This window comes from Pinus tabuliformis, chromosome 5_2 (genome assembly GCF_031772625.1).
Source record: "Pinus tabuliformis cultivar Carrire ecotype Pingquan chromosome 5_2, CPIR1, whole genome shotgun sequence".
In the NCBI taxonomy this organism is placed as follows: Eukaryota; Viridiplantae; Streptophyta; class Pinopsida; order Pinales; family Pinaceae; genus Pinus; species Pinus tabuliformis.
In genome coordinates this window covers 288126934-288154352 of record NC_142306.1, presented here as the reverse complement: position 1 = coordinate 288154352, position 27419 = coordinate 288126934, and the positions used below count along the sequence as shown (strand labels likewise).

General features: G+C 36.8%; 1 pseudogene; it reads right to left on the bottom strand.

Moving 5' to 3' along the window:
* On the bottom strand, positions 1-27419 carry LOC149158671 (uncharacterized; annotated as a pseudogene).

Below are 27419 nucleotides of genomic sequence, written 5' to 3'. Positions count from 1 at the left end.
CTACTGCGCAGCCAACTTTTGCACCGCATATTTTTCTGCATCCTTCCTTTTCTTTTCAGCGAAGCTCCCTGCACCCTTTCTGGTACCAGCATCCAAGTATGATGGGGTGTGCCATTCTGTTGGCCAGCACTTGATGACCTCCTGGATGGCATACTGCATGACCAAATACAACAAATCAAACCACTTATGTTGCAGGTCCTGTTGGCATTATGATGCATGTGTTGTACTTGATGGAAACCCACTTATAGAAAAATGACTCACTTGTACATGTTGACTAGATGAATCTATGTAACTAGATGAATCTACATGGGATATATCAGATATGACAGAATGCATGGAAGTTGTATTTACATATGTGACAAAATGCAAGGCAGTTCAAAAGAATCAGTTCAGAAGTAATGTACAATGGGAAATCACATTATAACAGGTATATTCAAAGGGAACAAAGTAATGGTACAAAAGAATAGGATGAAGGAACAAAGGACTATAGATCAGAATCAATAAGTTGAATAAAAAGGACATTTTCAAGCATGTTAAGTTGTATACAGAGGTTCACTGTAGAAAAGAAGCATATACATGTGGGTTAATAGAACAAAATAAGTGTATAACGTATACACGCACTTTCACAGGAGGAAAAGCACGTACATGTTGGAAAACCAAGTATTTGATCGAAGGTATTTTGATCCAAGGTATTGGTCCAAGGTATTTGGTCTGAGGTATTTAGTCTGAGGTATTGACCCTAGGTATTTGGTCTGAGGTATTTAGTCTGAGGTATTGACCCTACGTATTTGGTCCTAAGTGGTTTTGGTCTCAGGTATTGTGAAAGGCCTAAAACTATATAAGGAGGAGAAGATCATTAGGTCGGTGTGTGCAAGTATTGAATATCTTATGAAGTGTTAGATCATATATGTAGGTTATGAGCTTCTGATGATTTTCTTGATCTAATCTAATGATGCACCTATGTGGTTGATGATGGTTGATGGATCAGGATCATAAAGCATGAAATGGATTATCATTATGTGGTTTGATCATGGACAGTCTAGATTTGAATACTGATGCTTGTTTTATTCTGTAAATATTATGATCTGGGTATGACTGAAGTCTGGAATGTCTGTGAAGTTTCAAGTTAGTATTTGTATATGTGTATGATCTTTTGCTTTGGTAAAAGCGCGTATACACACTGGTTCGACACATCGAAGTAGAGTATACCCTATGAAATATGATGTTTGAAGTTGTAGTTGGTTCTAGTTGTTGATGTAGAGTTCTGGGTTATGCTTTGTGTTCTGGTGACAGTATTCTAAATGTTCAGATTGATTGATTGTGATTTTCTTCAGTGATGATGGATGAGATCTAATGATGGATCAGGATCATAATATCTTATCATTATGTGATCTGATAATGGATGGGCTAGATCTGATTTCTAACACATGTTTAATCCTTTATATGTGATGATCTCGGTATGTCTGAAGTCGGGAAGTGCAGCGAAGTTATAAGTATTTGCAGACCTATACATTCGTTCACTTTGATGAAGTTGTGTATATGTGCTAGTTCGACTCTTCCAAGTAGCGTATATACTCTGGTGCATGAGTTTGAGGTTACAGTTGTTTCTGAATGATGATGTAGTGTTCTGAGTTCATATCTGTGTACTGGTTACAGTGATCTATCTATTTCAATTGATTGGTTGAAGTTGATTAAGTATGAATGGATGGTTAATTCAGTTGTGTCAGAGGTTCAGAGGATGTCAGTGATTGATTGAGTTTGGTTGATTTAGAGAGTGATGATTGAGTTTCAATGATTGGTTGATGCATATGTATTTAATGGTTGTATTCCAATGGTGATTGATTCTAAGCTTCAATTTTTTTTATGGGTCCAGTATGAAAACTTGATGAAATGAGGCCTTCGTGTGTATTGTTGTGTACCAGGAGCATCCAGTCTGAAAATTTATGAAACTTGGTCCCTAGAGGAAGAAAGAAGGTCATAGCCTTCTATAGGTTGGCACCTACGTACTAGTAAACATATCGGCTAGTACAAGAGCGAGGGGATTGTATCTCCCTTCTAGTAGAACATAGAGAATGAGAGAAGGTTGCAACCTTCTGCAGGTAGAATCCTGCATACTAGTATGAGTCTGCACTAGTATAATATTGTAAATAGATTTTGTTATTATTAAAAGAAGACAAAGACGACAACAACATGTGGTTTTCACCCACATTGGGTTTCCACCTTAAATCTTTGTGTTCATGTGTGTTGCTTAAGTGTGATGGTTTATTCTATTATTACTACACATGGTTACTATTTAATGTTTAATAAATTATTGATGCACTGATTAAAGATCAACATATGATGAATTAACTGAATCATAAGTTCACTGGATATACGTTGGTTGCCTTAAGAACAGTTGCGTGCACACATGAGTTTCCTTCACTGAAGTAGCGTATATAAATATAAGTATGGAAATGAAAAGGTTATCGATTGTAATACTGATTCACCCTCCCCCCTCTCAGTATTATTTCCAATCATTGGTATCAGATCAGGTCCTTTGGCAGAAGCTTGATCACTTGAAGGATATCCATAGAAACAATGGGAAAGAAGAAAGCACTCCAAAAGAATAAGACATCTCAAAGGAACTATGACAGTAGGAGAGACGATTGGGGATTATGTGGAAGAAATTCTTCAGATTCAGAATCACCTCAGAATGATGATGAATAAGCAAATGAACTATTAGGTATGAATTTGTTATCCTCTAGTGATACATTTCTTTGTTCATTTGAAGATGATGAAAGTGACAGTGAAACAATTGAATTTTCTCTTATGGGTGAAAGAGAAAGATATCAAATAGAAGCAGAATTTAAAAAAATCACAGACAAAATTAAGGGTCAACAAGATCTATTGCACAAAAGGGAGTGTGCCTTCCAAGAAGAAGCTATCGAACTAAAATCTCAACTAGAGGAAGGAAACAAAGTAAGGAAGCAGTACAAGGAAAAGGAAGATTAATGTCAAAAGCTGTAGGATGAAGGGACATCATTAAGAAATGAAGTAAATAAAAGGAGCACAACAATCAAGAAACTTAAAGATAGATCCAGTTACTATGAAATTCTTGAAGCTAAGATCCTCTCTCTGAAAGAAGATCTTGAAAAATCAAATAAGCAGAATGAAAAACTACTCCAAGCTCTTGAAGAACAAGAAAACGAAGTTCTCAAATTAAGGAAACAAGTGGAAGAAGGAAGAAAAGCTGAAGAAATCATGAGGAAGTAGTATATTGAAAAGGAAGAGCAATAGAAGGTTGAGGTAAATATACTAAAAGGTAAATTAGAAGGAAATGGTAATCTTTTACGATTTCAATATAGTACTAAGATTTTGGATGATATTCTTAGCAGTCAAAGGTCTCCTGCCATCAAATTTGGTCTTGGTTTTCATGAATATATTGAAGGTGAATCTAGCTCACAAGGTGAGGCAAGGAACTCTAATGCAAAATCTGAAATGCTCAACAAGGAGATGAGAGGTCAACCACATCAACAACCAAGGAAAGAAATTCTTCAAAGAAAATATTTTACTCCTAACCATGGAAGTGCTAGTCAGTTAGTTCTTCAAATGAAAAATGTTGAATGTCTTATATGTCATAATTTTGGACATGTTGCAGCGAGATGCAGAATGGTTCAATACCCTCACACAGAAAGATCATCAACTTCCAAGTACCTTAAGGGATATTGTTTTTCTTGCAATATGTTTGGCCACAAAGCCATTGATTTCTATAGAAGGATATGAAACATGCAATATTTTATGCATGTAACAAGTTTGGACATATAGCGAAGGAATGCAAGAGAAAATTTCGGGCACATACCAAAAGGAGATAACATCATCACACTCGAATATATGGAAGAAGAAGGAAATACAGTCAAAGAAATGTGGCATGGCACAGTGCACAGACATAACAGACTCAGCAGAAGCTGAAAGTGTGAAAATTCACTGTTCTAAATCTCATACGCAAGTTTCATAAAGACAAGTCCCATATATACACGAAATAGATGCTTTACAGTCGCGTATATGTTGGTTTAATGAAGAAGCAGTGGGACAGGCTCAGAAAAATGATTTGATATGATTCAGATGATTATCCATTATATTTTATGTCTTGATTATAGATGACTACGGTCTGTGGATGTTATTTAGAAGTTCTCTTGATCCTCATAAGTTGTTGATAACTTGATGTATATCTGATTGATGATGATATTTCTTAACGATATATGCAATGAACATATCAGATAGTGAAAAGGTGGCATGGGTTTAGGGGAGAAGATGCTATGCTCCTAATAATGCATTTTTGGCATTATGTTTAGAAGCCTTTGGTACCTAATGATTCTTATGTTGGCATTATGACACAGATTTGGCACTATGACACAGGTGTTGTCCTTGATGGCAACTCACTTAGATGACAGATCACAGTTCAGACTCATGGAATGAAAAACGAGAGGTATACACAGGTTCCCCATTGACCAAGCCGTGTGTACATGTGGGTTAGCAGACCAAAAGGTGCATATAACGTACACGTGCACTTTCACAGAAGGAAAGTGATCCGAATGGAAAATGGAATCAACCCATGGTACTCATCCACCCATATTATTCATCGACCCATGGAATTTACCCATGGTATTATAAATGGCATCCGCCCGTGGTATTGTAAAATCCACCCATGGTATTCATTCACCCATGGAATTTACCCATGGTATTGTAAATGGCATCTACCCGTGGTATTGTAAAATCCACCCATGGTATTCATTCACCCATGGAATTGACCCGTGGTATTCTAACTGAAAAATACTATAAGTAGCAAGTCACATTTTGTAAAAGGAGAGATTGTCCGCCACAATGTAGCCTTTAGAGTTATTATCGGTTTTAATAAAAAAGTTTCTTTGTGGTTTTGTTTATTGGGCATTCTCCTATTTTTCTTCTGGCAATGCAAGTTTTCAGATCTTGGGGGTCTCTCCTCCCAAGATCCATTTCAATCTTTTAGATCTTGGCGGCCTCCTCCCAAGATCCAGATCAGTCATTCTCCTATTTTTCTTCTGGCAATGCAAGTTTTCAGATCTTGGGGGTCTCTCCTCCCAAGATCCATTTCAATCTTTTAGATCTTGGGGGCCTCCTCCCAAGATCCGGATCAGTGGTATCAGAGCAGGTTATGATTCCATGGGAACGAGGGTTTGATGCATGTTTCAGTTTCAAATTTTGCAGCAATATTCAACAAACTTCAGGCATGTGCTACAACCTCCACAGAGCACTTTCTTGGGTCAAGCAGGAAGAATTTTTCTTTTTTCATTTTTTTTCAGGATTTTTTTTGGGCGGCGACTTTGCAGATCAGATCTGAAACATTTGGTACAAAATTTACAAAATCAAATACCAGATCTGGATTCCTCTCAAAAAATCACCCAATTTCAAAAAAAAAAGGGTCAAATCGGAGTCCGGATGTGGGAGATATTGCTGATTTAAAATCAGCTATTTGATCAGAATTTTTGTGACGGCGGAACTGTTGCAGCACAAATTTGAGATCTCAGAGTGCCCAGATAAGGATTTCCATCACATGGGAAGATGAAAAATGGTCCTTCTGCTTCCAGAAATAGGTTATAATAAATATTCTGAGTTATGTTGGTCGAGTTATGTCCATTTTAATTTTGGAGCAGCATTCAGAGTGGGTTTCCATTGGAGACGTGCCCTCCCACCCCACTTTAGTAGGCACCTGCTTCACATTCATCAGTTTCAACATAGCAGCAATCGGCTTGGGTTATTTGGAGATGTGCCCTCCCACCCCAGGCTATGTAGGCACCTGCTACTTCATCAGCAACCAACATCACGGTTGTGGATCATCCACAAACCCACACTTCATCGAAGTCCATTGCTAGGCCGTACACTGTTAGTATCACAATTGGTCACAAGCATTACAGGGTATCTCTATCTTCGGATCTTCGTTCTTCATGGTTATGGGTCATCCACAAACCCACAGTTCATCGAAGTCCATTTGCTAGGCCACACACTGTCAAAATCACAGTTGGTCACAAGGATTACAGGGTATCTCTATCCTCGGATCTTCATTTATCAGGGTTTTGGGTTAACCACGTAAAACCCTTATCTTCAGTGGATCTTCATATTCAACAAAGGCTTTGCAGGAGGGAACTTTACGCAATGGGGACCATTGCTTCTTAAGGAGGGAGGAATGATCCGAATGGAAAATGGAATCAGCCCATGATACTCATCCACCTATATTATTCATCGACCCATGGAATTTACCCATGGTATTGTAAATGGCATCCGCCCATGGTATTGTAAAATCCACCCATGGTATTCATTCACCCATGGAATTTACCCATGGTATTGTAAATGGCATCTGCCCGTGGTATTGTAAAATCCACCCATGGTATTCATTCACCCATGGAATTGACCCGTGGTATTCTAACTGAAAAATACTATAAGTAACAAGTCACATTTTGTAAAAGGAGAGATTGTCCGCCACAATGTAGCCTTTACAGTTATTATCGGTTTTAATAAAAAAGTTTCTTTGTGGTTTTGTTTATTGGGCATTCTCCTATTTTTCTTTTGGCAATGCAAGTTTTCAGATCTTGGGGGTATCTCCTCCCAAGATCCATTTCAATATTTTAGATCTTGGGGGCCTCCTCCCAAGATCTGGATCAGTCATTCTCCTATTTTTCTTCTGGCAATGCAAGTTTTCAGATCTTGGGGGTCTCTCCTCCCAAGATCCATTTCAATCTTTTAGATCTTGGGGGCCTCCTCCCAAGATCCGGATCAGTGGTATCAGTGCGGAAAATCTCTCCTTTTACAAAATGTGACTTGTTACTTATAGTATTTTTCAGTTAGAATACCACGGGTCAATTCCATGGGTGAATGAATACCATGGGTGGATTTTACAATACCACGGGCAGATGCCATTTACAATACCATGGGTAAATTCCATGGGTGAATGAATACCATGGGTGGATTTTACAATACCACGGGCGGATGCCATTTACAATACCATGGGTAAATTCCATGGGTCGATGAATAATATGGGTGGATGAGTACCATGGGTTGATGCCATTTTCCATTCGGATCAGAAAGGCACGTACATGTTGGGAAACTAAGTTTTGATCCATGGTATTGGTCCAAGGTATCTAGTTTGAAGTGTTGACCCCAGGTATTTGGTCCAAGGTATTAGTCCTAAGTGGTTTTGGTCCATGGTATTGAGTAAGGCCTAAGACTATAAAAGGAGGAGAAGATCATTAGGCAAAGGTACTCAAGTATTGAATCTCTGATGAAGGGCAAGATCTACTATATAGGTTATTAGGTTATAGTGCATAGCTAGATCTGAACCAAGGATGAACCTTAGCACTTGATGAAGGACAAGATCTAATGATTGGTCAAGATCTTAAGGCTTGAAGTGAAGTATCTTTATATGGTTTTGATCATTCATCTAAATAACTGGCACATGTTGTAGTCTGTAAATATGATGATCTGGTTATAACTGAAGTTTGGAATTGTTGACAAGTTTAAATCATTGTTTTCAGATATGTACGCAAGTTCACTTTATAAAAGGTGTGCATACACGTTGGTTCTGCATATCAAAACAACGCATAAATCTTAAATTTGATTTGCAGATCTGTACGCAGGTTCACTTTGAGAAAAGTGCGTATGCACACAGGTTCGACACAGGGAAGTAGCGTATACCTCATAAAATATGTTTTAGTTGCTTCTGTTTGCTGTTGCAACGATCTGGTTACTGTATTCTGGTTACAACATTCTAAAACGTGATTGATTGATTCTGTTGTGGTTGGTGCAAAGGAGATTGGTTGATGCAGATATATTTGATGTTTGAATGATGTTATTGATGGATCCAGACTAAAAATTTATGAAACGTGGTCCCTGGAAGAAAAGAGAAGGTTGTAGCCTTTTGTAGGCTTGTACTTACATATTAGTAAACATATCAGCTAATACAAGAGCTAGGGGGTTGTAGCTCCCTTCTAGGAGAAGCTGGAGAATGAGGGAAGGTTGTATCCTTCTGTAGGTAGAAGCCTACGCACTGGTATAAGACTAAACGAGTACAAAAATTGTAAAAAGAAGATAGAGATGATTGTCTGTTCTATTTTTACTACACCTGGTTATTGTTTATATCGTTTTGATGCACTGATTAAAGATAAACATATGATGAATTAACTGAATCATAAGTTTGTACGATATATGCTAGTTGCTTTAGACATAGTTACGTATACATGTGAGTTCCATTAACTGAAGTAGCGTATATAAATCTAACTATGGAAATGAAAAATTATTAACTTGCTAATACTAATTCACCCCCCCTCTTAGTATTATTTCCAACAATTGGAGTCAGAGGAGGTCCTTTAGAAGAAGCTTGATCGCTTGAAGGAAGATCCATCATCATGAGTAATCAAGAAAGAGAGGGATCCATTAGACCACCATTCTTTGATGGGAGAAACTTCATTTATTGGAAGGTAAGAACCACAACCTATCTTCAATCTCTTGGAACAGATGTTCGGGAAATCGTGGAAGGAGGATATACATTTCCATTAGCAATTCCTACAGATGTGGCAGGTAAAAAGAAATATGAAACCAATGCCAAGGCTGTCAATATATTATTGGGGAGTCTGTCACAATCAAAAATTTTCAAAGTTATGCAGCTCAAAGTTGCCCAAGAATATCGGACAAGATCATTCTAAGCTATGAAGGAGACAGTCAGGTAAAACGTGTAAAACTGCAAACTCTCAAAATTCAATATGAAACTCTCAAAATGCACAATGATGAAAGTATATCTAGTTATTTCTTACATATAGATGAGATTGTTAATTGCATGAAGAATTTGGGTGAAGAGATAAAATAAGTTATTTTAGTTGAAAAGGTTTTAAGATCCTTGTCTACTAAGTTTGAATCAAAAGTATCTTCCATAAAAGAAAAATAGGATCTTCAGACTATTACTATGACATAGCTGCACAAAATCTTAACTGCCTTCGAAATGAGAAAAGGAGGTCCATCAGATATGAGATAAATCACATTCAAAGCTTTAGGAAGATAAGAAATCAATGAATCATGACACATTTCAGAAGGAGAGGAAGAAGAAAACTTTGTCAAGAATCTTCAAAGGGGTTCCGAAAGATTCAGAGGTAAACTACCTTTCAAATGTTTTGCTTCTAGAAGAGTCGGTCATTATTCAACCAAATTTCCTCATAAAGATAATCTTGATAAAGGTAAGGAATCAACAAAATGGAATAGGAAACAAAGTGTAAGTAATAAGAGCTACTATACGCATGAAGATAGTGATGGTTTATCAATTAGTGATGAATATGAAAATAGTAATGACTATGGACATCTAATGGCTTTTGAATATGATGATTTCTTAGATGCTTTATATTAATATGACCTTTATGAAGAAATCTCTAAACTCAAAATCTTTTTAGAAGAAAAGAATATGATTATAGATACTCTGACATTCCAACTTGCTGAAAGAGAAAAACACAATGAAAAACTAGAATGTGAAATTGTGGGTCTAAGAAAGGATATTGATAAGAAAAAAGCTCTCAATCTTAGATTTTCTAAAGGATTAGAAACCTTAAATGAAATTATCGAAGTGTAGAATTATCCTATGATAAAGACAGGTCTTGGATATACTGAAGAAGCATCTCAAGCACAGAAGCCATCAACCTCCACTAAAAGCTATCTTGATGCAGCAAAGAGTAGTGAATAATTTGACAATTGTCGGAAAAGGCATAAAGCAGATCACCAGGTAAATCAAACTCAATTTACTTCAAGGATGAATAGAAGCTACAACCAACCTCAAGTAAATCATTCTCATTCTATTTCAAGAATGAATATCAATAGAAACTACAATCACGAGGTTAATAGATTCGATAATTGCGAGAACTTCTTTAATGGCCAATGTTTTTCATGTCATAACTTTGGATAGAAAGCTGCTCAATGTGTTGCTTACAAGACCATCATGACTAGAGAAGCATGAATTCAAAGTAATGTGACAGGGATCATGAAATGGACCTACAATAACTTTTCTCTTCTTGAAATGAAATAGAATGCTCTATCTGCAACAATTTTGGTCCCGAAGAATATGAATGTAGGAGTAAATTTCAGCAAACATCTCAGAAGGAGAAAACATCATTAAGTCCCAAATATGGAGCAAGAAAGAACTGCAAATAGAAAGATGTGGTATAGCCTTGTACGCAAAAGGACAAGAAAATTAGTGGTACATCGACAGTGGATGCTCAAAACACATGACAGGTAACAAAGAAAAACTTCAATCATATAATGCCTTAGAAAAGGAAAAGAAGGTCTCATTTGGAAATAGCAGTCCTATTGTCATAAAAGGTAAAGGTTTTTTTCTCTTAAAAGAAAAATTTTAAGCTAGGAATGTTATGTATGTGGATGGTCTAAAGCATAACCTGTTGACTGTCAATCAAATGTGTGATCAAGGAAATGTAGTATTTCGATCAAATGGATGTGTTGTTTGTGAGCTTGATACAGGAGAAACCATGATCAAAGGTATAATAACTCCAAGCAACTTATACATACTTAAGTGAGGACAACAACAATGTTATCTAAGCAAAAATGATGAACACTAGTTATGGCAGGTCATCTAAGCTTCTCTCAAATAAGAAAATCATGCAGATTCTAGGCAGTTCGTGATCTTCCTAATATCAGCATCCCAGAAAATACAATATGCAAATCATGTCAATTTGGTAAGAAAATTAGAGTGCACTTCCCTGAAGAGGAAGGATCAGCTAGTAAGCCTCTTGAACTTGTTCATACTGATTTACGTGGACCATCATGGAAAAAGTCACCTTGTGGGGAATAATACTTTATATTGTTCATTGATGATTTTTCTAGAATGTGTTGGATAGGACTTCTAAAGCATAAAGATGAAGCATTTGAAAAATTCAAAGCCTTCAAAGCTTTTGTTGAAAATGAATCATATCGCAAGATAAAATGCCTTAGATCTGATCGAGGAGGGGAATTTACCTCAGATGAATTCTTTGACTTTTGTGAAGAACAAGGAATAAAAAGGAAATTCTCCACGACAAGGAGTCCTCAGCAAAATGGAGTGGTAGAAAGGATGAAAAGAACTGTTCAAAAAATGGCTCGTGCTATGCTAGGTGAGTCTGGAACACCTACAACCTTCGAGGGTGAAGTTGCATTTGCTACCGTCACTATTCTCAACTAAGCAAACGTTTGGGTAAACAACACTCAAACTCCACATGAACTTTGGTATGCTAAAACTCCTACTGTAAAATACTTCAAAGCTTTCGAAAGCAAATGTTACATCAAAAGGACTAATGAAAAGCTTGGTAAGTTTGAACCCAGAGCAGATGAAGGCATTCTCCTTGGTTACTCTTCCCAAAGTAAAGGATATAAATGTTATAATAAAATACTTCAGAAAATTATTGAAAGTATTGATGTTGTGGTTGATGAAGCATGCAAAAATCCAAAGCAAATAAAAACCAAAGATTTTGAAGAACATGAGGATTATCCTCCCACATCAAATCAGACTAATTCTGGAGAAGAAACCAATGAACAACTAGAAGAATAGATAATGGTAGAAGAAAAGACTCCATCCAGGTATGTTCAGAAAAATCATCTAGCGACTCAAATTTTGGGACAAAAAGAGGGAGGTGTGCAGAAAAGAAGAACTATTATAGAAGCTTCAAGCTATCTAGCATTGGTATCCTCCACCGAACCTCAAAATGCAAATGAAGCATTCAAAGATGAATGTTGGGTCAAGGCCATGAATGAAGAACTTGAGAAAATTGAAAAGAATAATACTTCGGAATTACTTCCTAGACCTCATGATAAGAATATCATAAGAACTAAATGAATATTAAAAAACAAGCTGAATGAAAATGGAGAAGTTATTAGAAACAAGGCCAATAGATTTTGAAGAAACTTTTGCACCTGTTGCTAGACTTGAAGCCATAAGAATGTTCCTTGCTCTTTCTAGTTTATAGAAATTCAAAGTATAGCAAATAGATGTAAAATCTACCTTTCTTAATGGAGACTTAGAAGAATAAGTCTATATTGAGCAACCAGATGGATTCATTCTTAAAAATGATGCAAAACTTGTATGCAGACTTAGAAAGGCTCTCTATGGTCTAAAACAAGCTCCAAGGGCCTGATATTACCATCTTGACAGATATCTCCATCAACAAGGTTTTTTAAAAGGATTAGCTGATAGCAATATATATGCAAAGATTGACAATAATAAATTGATAATACTTGTTGTTTATGTTGATGACATCATTTTTGGTAGCAATGAAGAAGACATGAGTTGGAATTTTTCTTCGGTAATGAAACAAGAATTTGAAATGTCTCTACTTGGTGAGCTTACATATTTTCGTGGTCTACAAGTTCAACAACATAAAGATGGTATTTTTCTGTCACAAACCAAATATCTCAAACAGATCTTGAAAAAGTATGGCATGGAAGATTTTAAACCAGTATGTACCCCAATGGTAACACGATGGAGTCTCAGCTCAAATGATGAAGCTACACTGGTACATCAACGAAATTACAGATCCATGACTGGCAGTCTGCTTTATCTAACAGGTACCCAACCAGACATCATGCATGTAGTAGGAATAGTTGTAAGATTCCAAGCAAATCCAAAGGAATCACGCCTTCAGGCAATCAAAAGGATTTTTAAATATCTTCAAGGGACATAGAATTTTGGTTTATGGTATCCTAGAGATACAGATCTTACAATTCATGCATATACAGATGCAAATCGGATAAGAAGCGTTGATGACAGAAAAAGCACTAGTGGTGGTGCATTCTATATGGGTTCTAGATTAGTGTCTTGGTTCAGCAAGAAACAAAGTTCAATTGCATTATCTAAAACTAAAGCATAATATGTGGCTACTACATCTTGCTACACACAACTCCTTTGGATGATGCAAACATTCCAAGACATTCATATCACATGTACTCCACCCATCCCCAGTCTATGTGATAATACAAGTGCCATCAGTATTTCAAATAATCCAGTCATGCATTCCAAGACCAATCACATACCCATCAAATATCATTTTCTACGTGAACAAGTGTTTGAAAAAAAGTTCAAATTGGAGTATGTTCCTTCCAAAGAACACGTTGCGGATATATTCACCAAACCATTACCCAGAGAGACATTTGAATATCTTAGACAAAAGCTGGGAGTAGTTGATCCATCATCCTGTTGTTAAATCTTATCTGTTTCAGAGAAAGGTGGTTATACGCAAGTTTCATGAAGCATAGTCATGTACATATGTTGGTTTCTGTGGATATAGTCACATATATGTTGGTTTGAGGAAAAGCAGTGGGCTAGACTAAGGATGAAAGTGGTTTGATATGGTTAATATAATTATCTGCTTTGCTTGATGATGGTTACAATCTATAGATGACATGTGGAAATAGTTGGCTCTCATAAGTTGTTGATAACTTGATGTATATCTGATTGATGATGATGCCTTGATAACTCTTCTACTATATGAAATGATCAGATCTGACAGTGATCATCTGGCACAGGTTCAGGGGGAGCATATACTTCTGATGATGCATTGTTCGCATTATCTTAGAAGATCTTGGTACAAATTCACTCAGTTTTTTTTTTATTCAGGTGGAACAGGCTCACAGGGAGATCATCATTGCTGGTCTAGATGTTGATTGACATATGTTGCTAATGATAGTTGTTGATGGCTATCATGGTCTTGTCTCAGATATTTTTTCTCTGTTATATATTTCACGTATATCTTTTAATGTAAAGGTCATGAAACAACCTATTTTGTTACCCCACCATGCATGGGATTGATGATGTAATGTTCTTGTTTTTGTCACGTATAAACAATTGGTATATCCCCACTTGGTTGGGAGATGGATGTATGTATGAGTCATTGGTGATAGGAAGGTCCTTTATGATATATGTATAGAGTCATGTTCTTCTTTTAGAACATCCTTTTACAGACCTTGCTTATATTTAGGGGGAACATGGACTCAACCATGGAGCTCAATCAACACACTTTAGCATATCAGAGAATTCAGCATGTACTCAGGGGGAGCATAGCCCTCTTCCCTTGATGAAAAGTGGGGAGAATGACTAGGGGTTGCCATCAAGTCCAAAGGGGGAGATTGTTGACATTATGACACAGATTTGGCACTATGACACAGGTGCTTTCCTTGATGGCAACTCAATCAGATGATAGATCATAGTTCAGACTCATAGAATGAAGAAAGAGAGGTATACCCAGGTTCCCCATTGACCAAGCCGCATGTACACGCAGGTTAATAGACTAAAAGAACACGTGTATAACGTACACACGCACTTTCATAGAAGGAAAGGTGCGTACATGTTGGAAAACTATGTTTTTATCCATGGTATTGGTCCAAGGTATCTAGTTCAAAGTGTTGACCCCAGGTATTTGGTCCAAGGTATTGGTCATAACTGGTTTTGGTCCATGGTATTGAGTAAGGCATAAGACTATAAAAGGAGGAGAAGATCATTAGGCAAAGGTACTCAAGTATTGAATATCTGATGAAGAGAAAGATCTAGTATACAGGTTATTTGGTTATGGTGCATAGCTGGATCTGAACCAAGGATGAACCTTAGCGCTTGATGAAGGATAAGATCTAATGATGGGTCAAGATCTTAAGGCTTGAAGTGAAGTATATTTATATGGTTTTGATCATTTATCTGAATAACTGGCGCATGTTGTAGTTTGTAAATATGATGATCTGGGTATAACTGATGTTCGGAATTGTCGTAAAGTTTAAATCATCATTTGCAGATCTGTACACAGGTTCACTTTATAAAAGGTATGTATACACGTTGGTTCTTCATATCAAAATAGTGTATACATCTGAAATTTGATTTGCAGATCTGTATGTAGGTTTGCTTTGAGAAAAGTGTGTATGCATGCATGTTCGACACATGGAAGTAGTGTATACCTCATAAAATATGTTTTAGCTGCTTCTGTTTGTTGTTGCAATGTTCTAGGTTCTAGCTTGGGTTCTGGTTACTATATTTTGGTTACAACATTCTAAAAAGTGATTGATTGATTCAGTTGTGGTTGGTGCAAAGGAGATTGGTTGATGCTGATATATTTGATGTTTGGATGATGTTATTGATGGATCGAGTCTGAAAATTTATGAAACGTGGTCCCTGGAAGAAAAGAGAAGGTTGTAGCATTTTGTAGGCTGACACCTACGTACAAGTAAACTTATTAGATAGTACAAGAGCTATGGGGTTGTAGCTCCCTTCAGGAGAAGCTGGAGAGCGAGAGAAGGTTGTAGCCTTCTGCAGGTAGAAGCCTGCGTACTGGTATAAGACTACACCAGTACAAAAATTGTAAAAAGAAGTTTCTAATTTAAAAAGAAGATAGATACGATTATAGCAGGTGGTTTTCACCCACATTGGGTTTCCACCTTATATATTGTGTTCATGTGTGTGATTTTGTGTTCTATTTTTACTGCACCTAGTTACTATTTATATGGTTATGATGCACTAATTAAAAATCAACATATGATGAATTAACTAAATCATAAGTTTGCAGGATATACGCTAGTTGCTTTAAACATAGTTGCATGTACACGAAAGTGTCGTTAACTGAAGTAGCGTATATAAATCTGATTATGGAAATGAAAAATTATTGAATTGGTAATATTGATTCACCTGCCCTCTCAGTATTATTTACATCATCTTATCAATGGTGATGATGCTTGTGTGGCTAAAGTGTTTAAATGATACATCAAGCTATGTTACGATTATGAGTTTCCCATGATGAAATCTGAGATGATACTTGTATTGCTTGGGGTTACGTAGTTGTTGTTCAGATTAGTTTTATGGATGATTGTGGATGATTTTTGATGATGCATACAATACATATATGTCACTTTCATAGCGATCTTCATAAGGACAAGGAGAAGTACAATGCTTGAGTACACAACTTCATTATTCGATGATGAGCCACTCATTTATTTTATGTTGGTGTCATCATGCCTCCAAAGATGCATAGAGTTCATATGGTGCATTTATAATGAAAAATTCCTATAGTTCTTGGCTCCCACATGGTTGAGGATTGTTGTTGATGATGATATCAAGAAAGCTTGACAAATGACCATGAGCTCATGTTTTGCTAGATACATAGTTGATGGATACACAGTATGTTGAATACATGGATGATTACTTAAATTGCATATTGACAAATATCATTGGTTGGCCGAGAGAATGGTGTTATTGCAGGTCTCATGATGTTATGAAACTGGCTCAAGAAAAGATAGAAAAGATAGATCAACGCCTTAGAATTCAACCTCTTCGAGGGGGCAACCTCCTTTACATTACATAAATGAACAATTCTTGGATGATTCAAATGACAAAACCTCCTTTCTATATATAGGAGTCTAAGGAGTCACAATATAATCTAGTTGACCTAACAATAATAATATAAAGCCACAAAAATAACAATAGAGGGATTCTATGGGGCACAAAAATAACAATATGGGGGTAATAGGGGCACAAAAATATAAATAAGGGGTATAACTACAATAGTAAATGGGTAATCACTAGTATTATAGGGACCCAACATGCCCCTCTCCTTCAAAAAAGTGTTGTCCTCAACACTTGAGTAGTTCTGGATACTTCTGCATAAAATTCTCATCCTCCCATGTGGAATCTTCAGCGGATAATTTCTTCCACTTGATAAGATACTCTGAAATTGATCGATTTCGTAGCTGTCGAGTTCTTGTTTCTGTGACTGCTTCCGGTTCCAATATAATTTTTCCTTCCTCGTCAATTTCTGGCAATATTGTTTGAACTGGGAGCTTGTCACCTATAACCTTCTTTAAACATGAAACATGGAAAACTGGGTGCAATCAAGAAGCTGCAGGAAGCTCCAATTTGTATGCCATAGTACCAATCTTTTGGAACACCTTGTACGGACCATAATACTTTGTTGATAATTTATTATCCTTCTTAGCTTGCTTTAGGGACATTTTCTTATATGGTTGTAGCCGTATGAATACCCAATCACCTACATCAAAACTTCTTTCACTGCGATGTTGATCTACCTGTTGTTTCATTCTATTTTGTGCCAACATAAGGTTATCCTTTAAGAGTTGGAGGACTTGTTGTTGATGTTCGATGTGATGTTCCACTGCCTGAACCTTAGAATTTTCTCTTAAATATGATGTGATGGATGGTGGTTGGTACCCATAAAGTGCCATAAATGGGGTCATTTTTGTTGCTGTATGGAAGGAAGTGTTATACCACCATTCAGCCAGAGGCAACCATTTGACCCATTGTGTTTGTTTATCATATACAAAGCAACGAAGATATCCTTCCAAACATTTGTTTACTATCTCAGTTTGCCCATCAGATTGAGGATGATAAGATGAGCTATGAGCTAACTGAGTACCAAGACAAGAAAATAATTCTGTCCAAAAATTTCCAGTGAAAATGGGATCTCTATCACTTACAATAATCTTTGGGTTTCCATGTAGCTTTTGAATTGTTTCCATAAATGCAGTAGAAACTGTACTGGCTTTAAATGGATGTGATAATGCACAAAAGTGTGCATACTTGGTAAGTCTGTCAACTACCACCATGATGACACTTTTTCCCTCAGACTTGGGTAAACCTGTGATAAAATCCATTGAAACCTCCTCCCAACGTTGGCTTGGAATGGATAAAGGTTGTAATAGACCTGGTGTCTTAATTGTTTCAAATTTATTTTGTTGGCAAACCAAACATTCCGCCACAAACTTTTGAATATCTGATTTAAGGCCATCCCAAAAAAATTCCTTCTTAACCCTGTGGTAAGTTTTTAAAAATCCTGAGTGCCCTCCTAAGGGAGAAGTGTGCAATTCCATAAGAATCTTTTGTTTTAGCTGGGAATTCTTACAGAGGTATAAGCGATCTTTGTACCATAACGAATCATTTTTCCAGCTAAATGTATCAGACGTACTGGAATCTTGTTGTAGCTTTCGAATAAGTGCCCACACTTCTTCGTCATTCTTCCATTCCTCCCTTGCTTCATTTATCCAATCTGGTTGGATAATAGAAATGGCGCACAACAATGCTTCCACATCCTCATCCTTTCTTGAGAGTGCATCTGCCACCACATTTTGCTTCCCTTTTTTGTAGATGATTTCAAAGTCATAACCCAACATCTTTGTGACCCACTTTTGTTGCTCTTCAGAGGATAATCTTTGTTCTAAAAAGTATTTAAGGCTATCATGATCCCTTTTTACCTTGAAGTGTCTTCCCATTAGGTAGGGTCGCCATTTCTTAAGTGCATGGAGTATTGCCAACATTTCCTTCTCATAAATAGCTTTGCTTAAAAACTTTCCCTTGATTGGACGACTTTCAAAAGCAATGGGTCTTTCATCTTGCATTAGAACAGCACCAATTCCATTTCCTGAAGCATCACATTCCACAATAAAGGTTTTTGTGAAGTCCGATGTAGCTAAGACCAGTGCTTGGCACATTGCCTCTTTAAGATGTTCAAAGGCCTTTGTTGCTTCCGGAGTCCATGAAAATGCATCTTTCTTCAATAATGTTGTTAGAGGTGCTGCTATTCTCCCATAATTCTTAACAAACTTGCGATAATACCCTGTCAACCCAAGAAATCCTCGCAGATGCTTTATGGATGTGGAGATTTTTCATTCCTTAATTGCTTTACTTTTGCTAGGGTCTACCTTAACTCCTTCATCAGATACAATATGACCCAAATATTCCACCTCCTGGACTCCAAAGAAACATTTGGATATTTTTGCATATAATTGTTTCTCCTCCAATAGTTGTAGCACCCTATCAACATGTTCAACATGATCCTTCCAAGACTTGCCATAGATTAGTATATCATCAAAAAATACTAACACAAATTTTCTAAGGAATGGTTTGAAAATTGAATTCATCAAACCTTGAAATGTTGAAGGTGCATTGGTAAGGCCAAAAGGCATGACCAAAAATTCATAATGACCCTCATGAGTTCTAAATGATTTTTTTGGAATGTCTTCAATCTTCATTTTGATTTGATGATATCCCGAACGAAGATCCAACTTGGTGAAGTAAATTGATCCATGCAATTCATCCAGTAATTCATCAATGACAGGAATGGGGAACTTATCTTTAATAGTGAGCTTGTTGAGCTCCCTATAATACGGACACATGCGCCATGATCCATCCTTCTTGTGCACCAATACTACTGGAGCAGAGAAAGAACTTTGACTCGGTTGAATTATACCAGCCTCTAGCATTTCTGCAACCATACGTTCAATTTCACTTTTTTGGACATAGGGATATCTGTACGGCCTGATGTTTGGAGGAACACTTCCTGGAATCAGATGAATAGCATGATCATGATCACGCATAGGTGGGAGACCTTTGGGAGTCTCAAATACCTTGGAATGATTGTCTAGGACTTTTTGGAGATCTAGAGAAATAGATGATTCCGATGTGGAAACATCTAGCGAACATAATTGTGCAATTACACCTCTTTGCTCCTTTTTTAGAAGCTTTTTCATACCATTAGAGCTGATTATCTTTCCTGGTTTCCCTGCAATACCCCTTAATTCAACTTCCTTTCCTTCCGTAGAAAATTTGATGAAAAGTTCTTGAAAATTAAAAGCTATTGTACCCAAGGATTGTAGCCATTGGACTCCTAGTACAACATCAACACCTCCCATTGGAATGGAAAGCATTGGGCTAGTCAATACATATTCTCCCATGGATAGCTTGATATTATGGCACCTTCCAGAGCAATTTATTGTTCCTCCATTTGCAATCATCACTTGACACTCTGGTGCTGGATATAGGAAGCAATTCAATTCTTTTGCTACCCTACAATGAATAAAATTGTTGGTGCTTCCTGAATCAATCAACACTATTACCTTTTTCTTCTTGATTTGTCCTTCTATCTTGATGGTTTGAGGAGTGGTAATTCCCGCCAATGCATTACAAGATATGGTCGGATTTAATTGTTCTTCATCTAGGCTTTTTTCCTGGAGTATATCCTCTTCTTTTGACCTTTCTTGCTCCTTTTCTTCTTCCTCTTCACAATCTATGTAGAATAATTTCTTCTCAGCACACTTATGACCTTTAGTGTATTTGCTATCACAACTGTAACAAAGCCCTTTTGCTCTTTTTTCTTCCAATTGTTGTGGTGTCAACCTTATAGGTTGTGGAAGACTAGGGGCAACAACACTTCCATCTTTATAGTTGTGAGTGGTATGCTTCCTGGTTGCCATAATTTTGCTTTCCATTTTTCTTGCTAACCTGAATGCCTTCTCTAATGAATCAGGTTCCCAAAGGCGAACATCATGTTGGATATTATCCTTTAAAGACCCTATGAACACATCAACCCTATGCTCCTCTGGAATATCTTTTACCCTTATGTTCAATTTTTGGAACTCCTCAATGTGCTCCATTACTGAACCCTTTTGTTTGAGACTTATCAATTGGCTAAAAAAAGTGTTGCTTTTTGTATCCTCATAATGTGCTATCAATTCTTCCGTAAAAATTGCCCAAGTGATAAATTGTTTACGAGAGCAAAGGCATTGATACCATACAAACTGATTTGGTTCTAAATATACAGTTGCCATACGTACCTTTTGTGTGTCTTGCACATTATTGAGATCGAGGAATTACTCCATCTGTAATATCCATGTGGCAGGATCTTTGCCATCAAACTTCCTCATATTTATTTTTGGAATATGGTGAGTCTTCGATCCAACATAACATCTATGCAATCATGATTAAAATTTCTTTTATTCTCATCATGAGTTTCCTTTAGTACCCTTTCATCCTTAGTGCCCATTTCTTGTAGCAACTTATTCATATTTATCTTCAAATCGTCCATGTCTGTCTTCAGATCAGCCTTCAAATCTACCATGTCTCTCTTGAAATCTGTGTTTGAATCATCCATCTTAGCCTCCATGCCCTTTATCTTACATTCCACGCTATTTATCTTAGCTTCTGTTAGCTTTTGTGAGCGTGACATTTGTTGCACTTGTTCTTGTAATTTTGATATATCATGTAGCATTTCTTCCTCTTCTTCATGAGTCATGCTAGAGCTTTCAGGTTCCTTACTAGGTGTTTGCATTTTCTTTCCTCGGGGCATCAGTTACCGATAATAATGTTTTACTATGCCCTTTGAATTCCTTCAAACCAAGCTTATGCAAAAATTAAAAAAAAAAACTACACACCTTTTTTCACTTTGTAGAAGCCTGATATTGAATCTGATGTATCTCTGTAATTTCGGATCATTCAATTATAAAATTTTTACCTGTAGTAGCCTTTTGAGTCCTCTTTCCAATGCCACAAGTCTGACCCAAATTGGTTTCTCCAAGGAAGATTTATGCGAAATCTCCCAGAGTGACTTTCTTATAGACTAGTTCAGTAGATCAAACTTGTACGACGTGCCACGAGTCATTGTTTTGACATATGGATCTAAAAAATGCATACAAGAAACTACAGTCCATCCTCTTTCTGTACCTTCTTACACAATTTCAATCTGATCCTCAGAGAGAAATTTATGACGATTTTCCCCAGGTCACCTGTTTTGAATGTAATTCAGGAGTCTGCAAAAAGACCAACTTCCTCAGATCATCTCTCCGAAAATATCACGCGAAAAGCTTTGAAATTTGGACCCAAGCTTCACCGTGATCACTTCTCAAATGGGTTTTTTTTGCGACTTCTGAAACGTCACAGAAAAAACGTTATAGCGAAAATGCCACGATGACCTATTTGGAGCAGCGAAACCCTAGAATCCAAAGCTCTGATACCAAATGTTATGAAACCAGCTCAAGAAAAGATAGAGAAGATAGATCAACACCTTAGAATTTAGCCTCTTCTAGGGGGCAACCTCCTTTACATTACATAAATGAACAATTCTTGGATGATTCAAATGACAAAACCTCCTTTCTATATATAGGAGTCTAAGGAGTCACAATATAATACAGCCGACCTAACAATAATAATATAAAGCCACAAAAATAACAATAGAGGGATTCTATGGGGCACAGAAATAACAATATGGGGTTAATAGGGGCACAACAATATAAATAAGGGGTATAACTACAATAGTAATGGGGTAATCACTAGTATTATAGGGACCCAAAAAATGAAGACATATGTATTTGAAGACATGGATATTCGAAGACATGGCTTACCTAGTCACATAATGATAATGAGTTCTTACCTTCTGATGATAGGTTGATACTCACATATGTTGATTATCATGGTTGATGCTTATCAAATCTGGGATGATCCCTAGTGATGATACATGGTTGATATATTGAAGGTTCTTGTGGAAATATCATGCAGTTCTTGATGATGATGATGACGGTGGTGTTTTCACATACATATGATATGATGTGAATGATTTTGTGCTATTGCTTGGAGATATGACATATTCCTAGTTGATTCATGGAAGGTTATGATAAGGATCTTTTTACTAAGGAAACAAAGCAAGTTGATCTTGATGAGATCAAGAGGATGAGTTGTTATCTATATGTGACATACTTTGTCACAGATTGATAATATTTACATTGTCATAACTAATGATGCACATATACAGGTTGCTGGTCTGGATGCTGTTGACAAATGCTTATGGTGTAGATCATACTTGGTGTATGATACTTCTTGATGACTATCATGGTATTGTTTAGATATTTGGTCCCTGTTATAAATTTCATGTATATAATTTTATGTAAAGGTCATATAAAACCCATGATGTAATAATTTGTCTCTCTCTGTTGTAGTCTTTTAATTAGTCGTTTTTGGTCATATGATGTAATTTATACCCCCACTATGCATCGGAAGGATGATGCAATAATTGCTATTTTTCAGTCATGTATAAATTGTTATATCCCCACTTGGTTGGGAGATTGATGTATGTATGAGTCATTGGTGATAGGAAGGTCAAACTCACACAGTTGAGTTATAGAGTCATGTTATTCTTTTGGAAAATATTTGCAGACTCTGCATGTGCTTAGGGGGAGCATGTATGCTATAGTTCATCTCAGCATGAACAAAGGGGGAGTTCAATCAAAGAATTTAGCATGTGCCTAGGAGGAGCATGATTAATATTTATATTCCGCTCTTCAGATATGAAGGCCTTCATTTTGGTCAGCCCTTTTCCCTTGATATCAAAGGGAGAGAATATCTTGGTTTGCCCTTTGCCCTTGATGTCAAAGGGGGAGAGTATTTTGGTGTTGCTTGTTATCTCTTATAGTTTCTACAACTTGCAATAATCAGTACCAACTGATACCAAGTATCTTGGTGTTGCTTGTTATCTCTAATAGTTTCTACAGCTTGCAGTAATCAACACCAACATGGTTTCCATCAAGTCCAAAGTGGGATATTGATGGCATTATGATGCATGTTTTGTACATGATGGCAACCCACTTATAGTAGAACAACTCACTTGTACATGGTAACTAGATTCATCTATGTAATTAGATGAATCTACAGGAGAGATATCAGATATGACAGAATGCATGGCAGTTGTATTTATAGATGTGACAAAATGTAGGTTAGTTCAAAGGAATCAATTCAAAAGTAATGTACAATGGCAAATCACATTATAACAGCTCTATTAAGAAAGAACAAAGTAATGGTACAAAAGAATAGGATGAAGGAACAAAGGACTACAGATCAAAATCAAGAAGTTGAATAAAAAGGACATTTTCAGGTATGTTAAGTTGTATATGGAGGTTCACTATAAAAAAGAAGCATATACACACAGGTTAACAGAACAAAAGAAGTGTATAACGTATACACACACTTTCACAGGAGGAAAAGCGCATACATGTTGGAAAACCAAGTATTTGATCCAAGGTATTTTGACCCAAGATATTGGTCCAACGTATTTGGTCCGAGGTATTTGGTCTAAGGTATTGACCCTATGTATTTGGTCCAAGGTATTGTGAAAGGCCTAAAACTGTATAAGGAGGAGAAGATCATTAGGCCAGTGTGTGAAAGTATTGAATATCTTATGAAGTGTTAGATCATATATGTAGGTTATGAGCTTTTGATGCTTTTCTTGATCTGATCTAACGATGCACCTACGTGGTTGATGATGGTTGATGGATCAAGATCATAAATCCCAAAATGAATTATCATTATGTGGTTTGATCATGGACAGTCTAGATCTGAATACTAGAACATGTTTTATTCTGTAAATATTATGATCTGCATATAACTAAAGTCTAGAATGTCTGTGAAGTTTTAAGTTATTATTTGTAGATGTGTATGTTGTTTCGCTTTGGTAAAAGCACATATACATGTTGGTTCGACAAATCGAAGTAGCATATAGCCTATGAACTATGATGTTTGAATTTGTAGTTGGTTTTGGTTGCTGACGTAGAGTTTTGGGTTATGTTTTATTTTCTGGTGATTGCATTCTAGTGACAGTATTCTGAATGTTCAGATTGATTGATTGTGATTTGCTTGAGTGATGATGGATGAGATCTAATGATGGATCAGGATCATAATATGTTATCATTATGTGATATGATAATGGATGGGATAGATCTAATTTCTAACACATGTTTTATCCTTTATATGTGATGATTTGGGTATGTCTGAAGTCGAGAAGTGCAACAAAGTTATAAGTAAGTATTTGTAGGCCTATACGCTGGTTCGCTTTGGTGAAGTCGCGTATACACATCGGTTCGGCTCTTCTAAGTAGAATATATATTCTGATGCATGTGTTTGAGGTTATAGCTGGTTCTGAATGATGATGCAGTGTTTTGAGTTCAAATTTGTGTATTGGTTACAATGATCTATCTGTTTGAGTTGATTGGTTGAATTTCACTAAGTATGAATGAATGGTTAATTCAGTTGTGTCATAGGTTCAAAGGATGTCAGTGATTGATTGATTTTGCTTGATTTATAGAGTGATGATTGAGTTTCAGTGATTGGATGATTGGATGTATTTGATGGTTGTATTGCAATGTTGATTGATTCTAAGATTCAATGTTGTTGATGGGATTAGTATGAAAATTTGATGAAACGAGGCCTCCATGTGTATTTTTGTGTACCGGGAGAATCCAGTCTGTTATCTCAAAATCAGATCCTGATAGGCTGCTGGTCAGGTTGACTCTAAGTAACTATTTCAAACCTACTTTAGGCTGAGGCTTAGCCTCCTCAACCTGAGAGGGCTATCTCTAGATCGGTTAATGATTTTGATTAAGATAAGATGGCTAACTCTTGTAGAACAACTATGACAAATATGAATGCTGGAAATATATTAAACAACTATCCATTGGGCCTATGGAGTCAACAACACTTCAATACAACAAAGGTCTTGACCTTACATGGAAGTCAGGGCATTCAACATTTGAATATTCAGAATATACACTCATAAGGAACCACACAGTTTATAGATGCATACAGGAAATCAGAGCACATTCAGTGAATTCTGAGTGGTTATACATCCATACCACTGTAAACAAAACTAAGAAGAAGACAACATCACACATTCTGAATATGAAAAATCCTTCATGAATCCTGAGAAGTAAAATCAAAATTATATTACTGAAAGTAAGTCTTTTACATAAGCCAAATACTATGCTCTGTTATAAAGTTTTCCAACCCTGATTACATTGTTGTTTTAACTATATATAGAGTTTTTATTCTAACTGATCGAGATTCCTCCTCCAGCATGAGGGGAATTCGAAAACTACTTCTAATGACACCTATCAACCATTTAACTAACTAATACATACAACAAAGTGCTGACTGGAGTTTTTTTTAGAGTTCTAAATCAACTATAACTCTAACTCCATATTACATGCATGATGGCTTTAATTAAGATGATTTCATTCTCTGACATCTGGTTCCCTTCTGGCGGTGGCTGTGATGGATGTTTAATGCTCCATGTTGACCTTGGATGCTGAATCTTCTTAACTGCCCAGAAATATAGGAGACTATCCTTGCTTCTCGGCTTTAGTTTTCCTCAAAATATTCGAATGCAAAGAAGCATGTCTTTATCCTTTAATTACCCAAAATTTAGAAGACTGCCATGTCCTTGATGCGTTGGAAGCTTTTTCCCATGTACCTGTGTGATGACAAAACCTTTCAAAAAGATTTGCTGCTTTGTCAATCATAATTGATCAACTGAATTGTAACATGCAGCTACAACAGTTTCATAGCGCGCTACGAAACTGCTGTGTAATTTCAAAAAACACAGTCTTCCTTTCATAGCTAAATGATTGCCAGTGTTCATGGCTTAAGAACCTTACTCCCTTGATTGTTTTGAAAATATTTGCTTGCAACTTTTCAAGAAACATATATTTCTCCTGAGGAAAAGATGCAATGACATCAATAACACCATTGACTGTTCCAAATATAACTGTATGAAGTTGGCTGGTACCTCACTGGCTGATTAATGGATTCATTGCCTGTTTGCCCTTCATCAGTTGCAATAGCATTTCCAGAATGACCAGCTGAATCAGGTGCTCCACCCTTGGATCTCCTTGATTTCGTGGGTTTACCTGCCCCAGAATTTTACGATTGTGCCAACGTAGAGTTTTGGGATGATTGGGCAGGTGCGATTGCATTTAAAAGAGCTACACCAACATGAGCTTGTTACCATCTGAAGGATTTGCCACACCATGATCTCTGTAAATCTCAAACTCATCAGGACTCCATCGGCATACAAGGTTGAGGTGGAGTGTAGCCATTTGAACACCCATTAAATGTAGTATGCGAGATGCTTCGGGTGATATTGGCTCTCCTTCTCAGCAAACTACATGATTAGCTACTAATTCTATCACACCTTTATTTAATCGAACTGGCATCCCCTGCTTCCGCAGAAATGGTTCCATCTCATGCGTGAATTTTTCCAAAGGACCTTCATTCAACTCAACCGTTTCTGTTGCAAGTGATCCAGTCTTTGCAAAATCGCGCTCTTCAAAAGTTTCAAAAATTCTCATAACCTCTTCTTTTGGTGGATTGGAAAAGAATAGACCACATTCACCATGTAACATCTCACTAGCTTTATGAATACCATCCTTGACTTCATCAGCAGCTGTGCGACCAAATGCAATCTGTAATACTTTGTTTGATCCTAGAAAGAACCTGCTTCTACCTTTTAATCAGTCCCTGAGATCTTTGAACTTCACATTTCGCATATTCTCAAATGAGAAAACATATACTGAGATGTAATCCTCCACAGCTTGCCTCACTTGATTCACTATTGATTCCTTATGCTCCCTTCCCTTCTTTTGGTTTTAGAAAGAGTCACCATTTTGTTGCGCTTAGACTTCGGCATCTTTGATGCTGGGAGTAAATTAGAGCAGAACAAAGGCCAAAGTAGCAAACACGCTTAACAGAATACAGCGTCAGAGCAAGGGTTTATCTTCGAATAGAGTTTTTGTCGCGTTAAATCTCG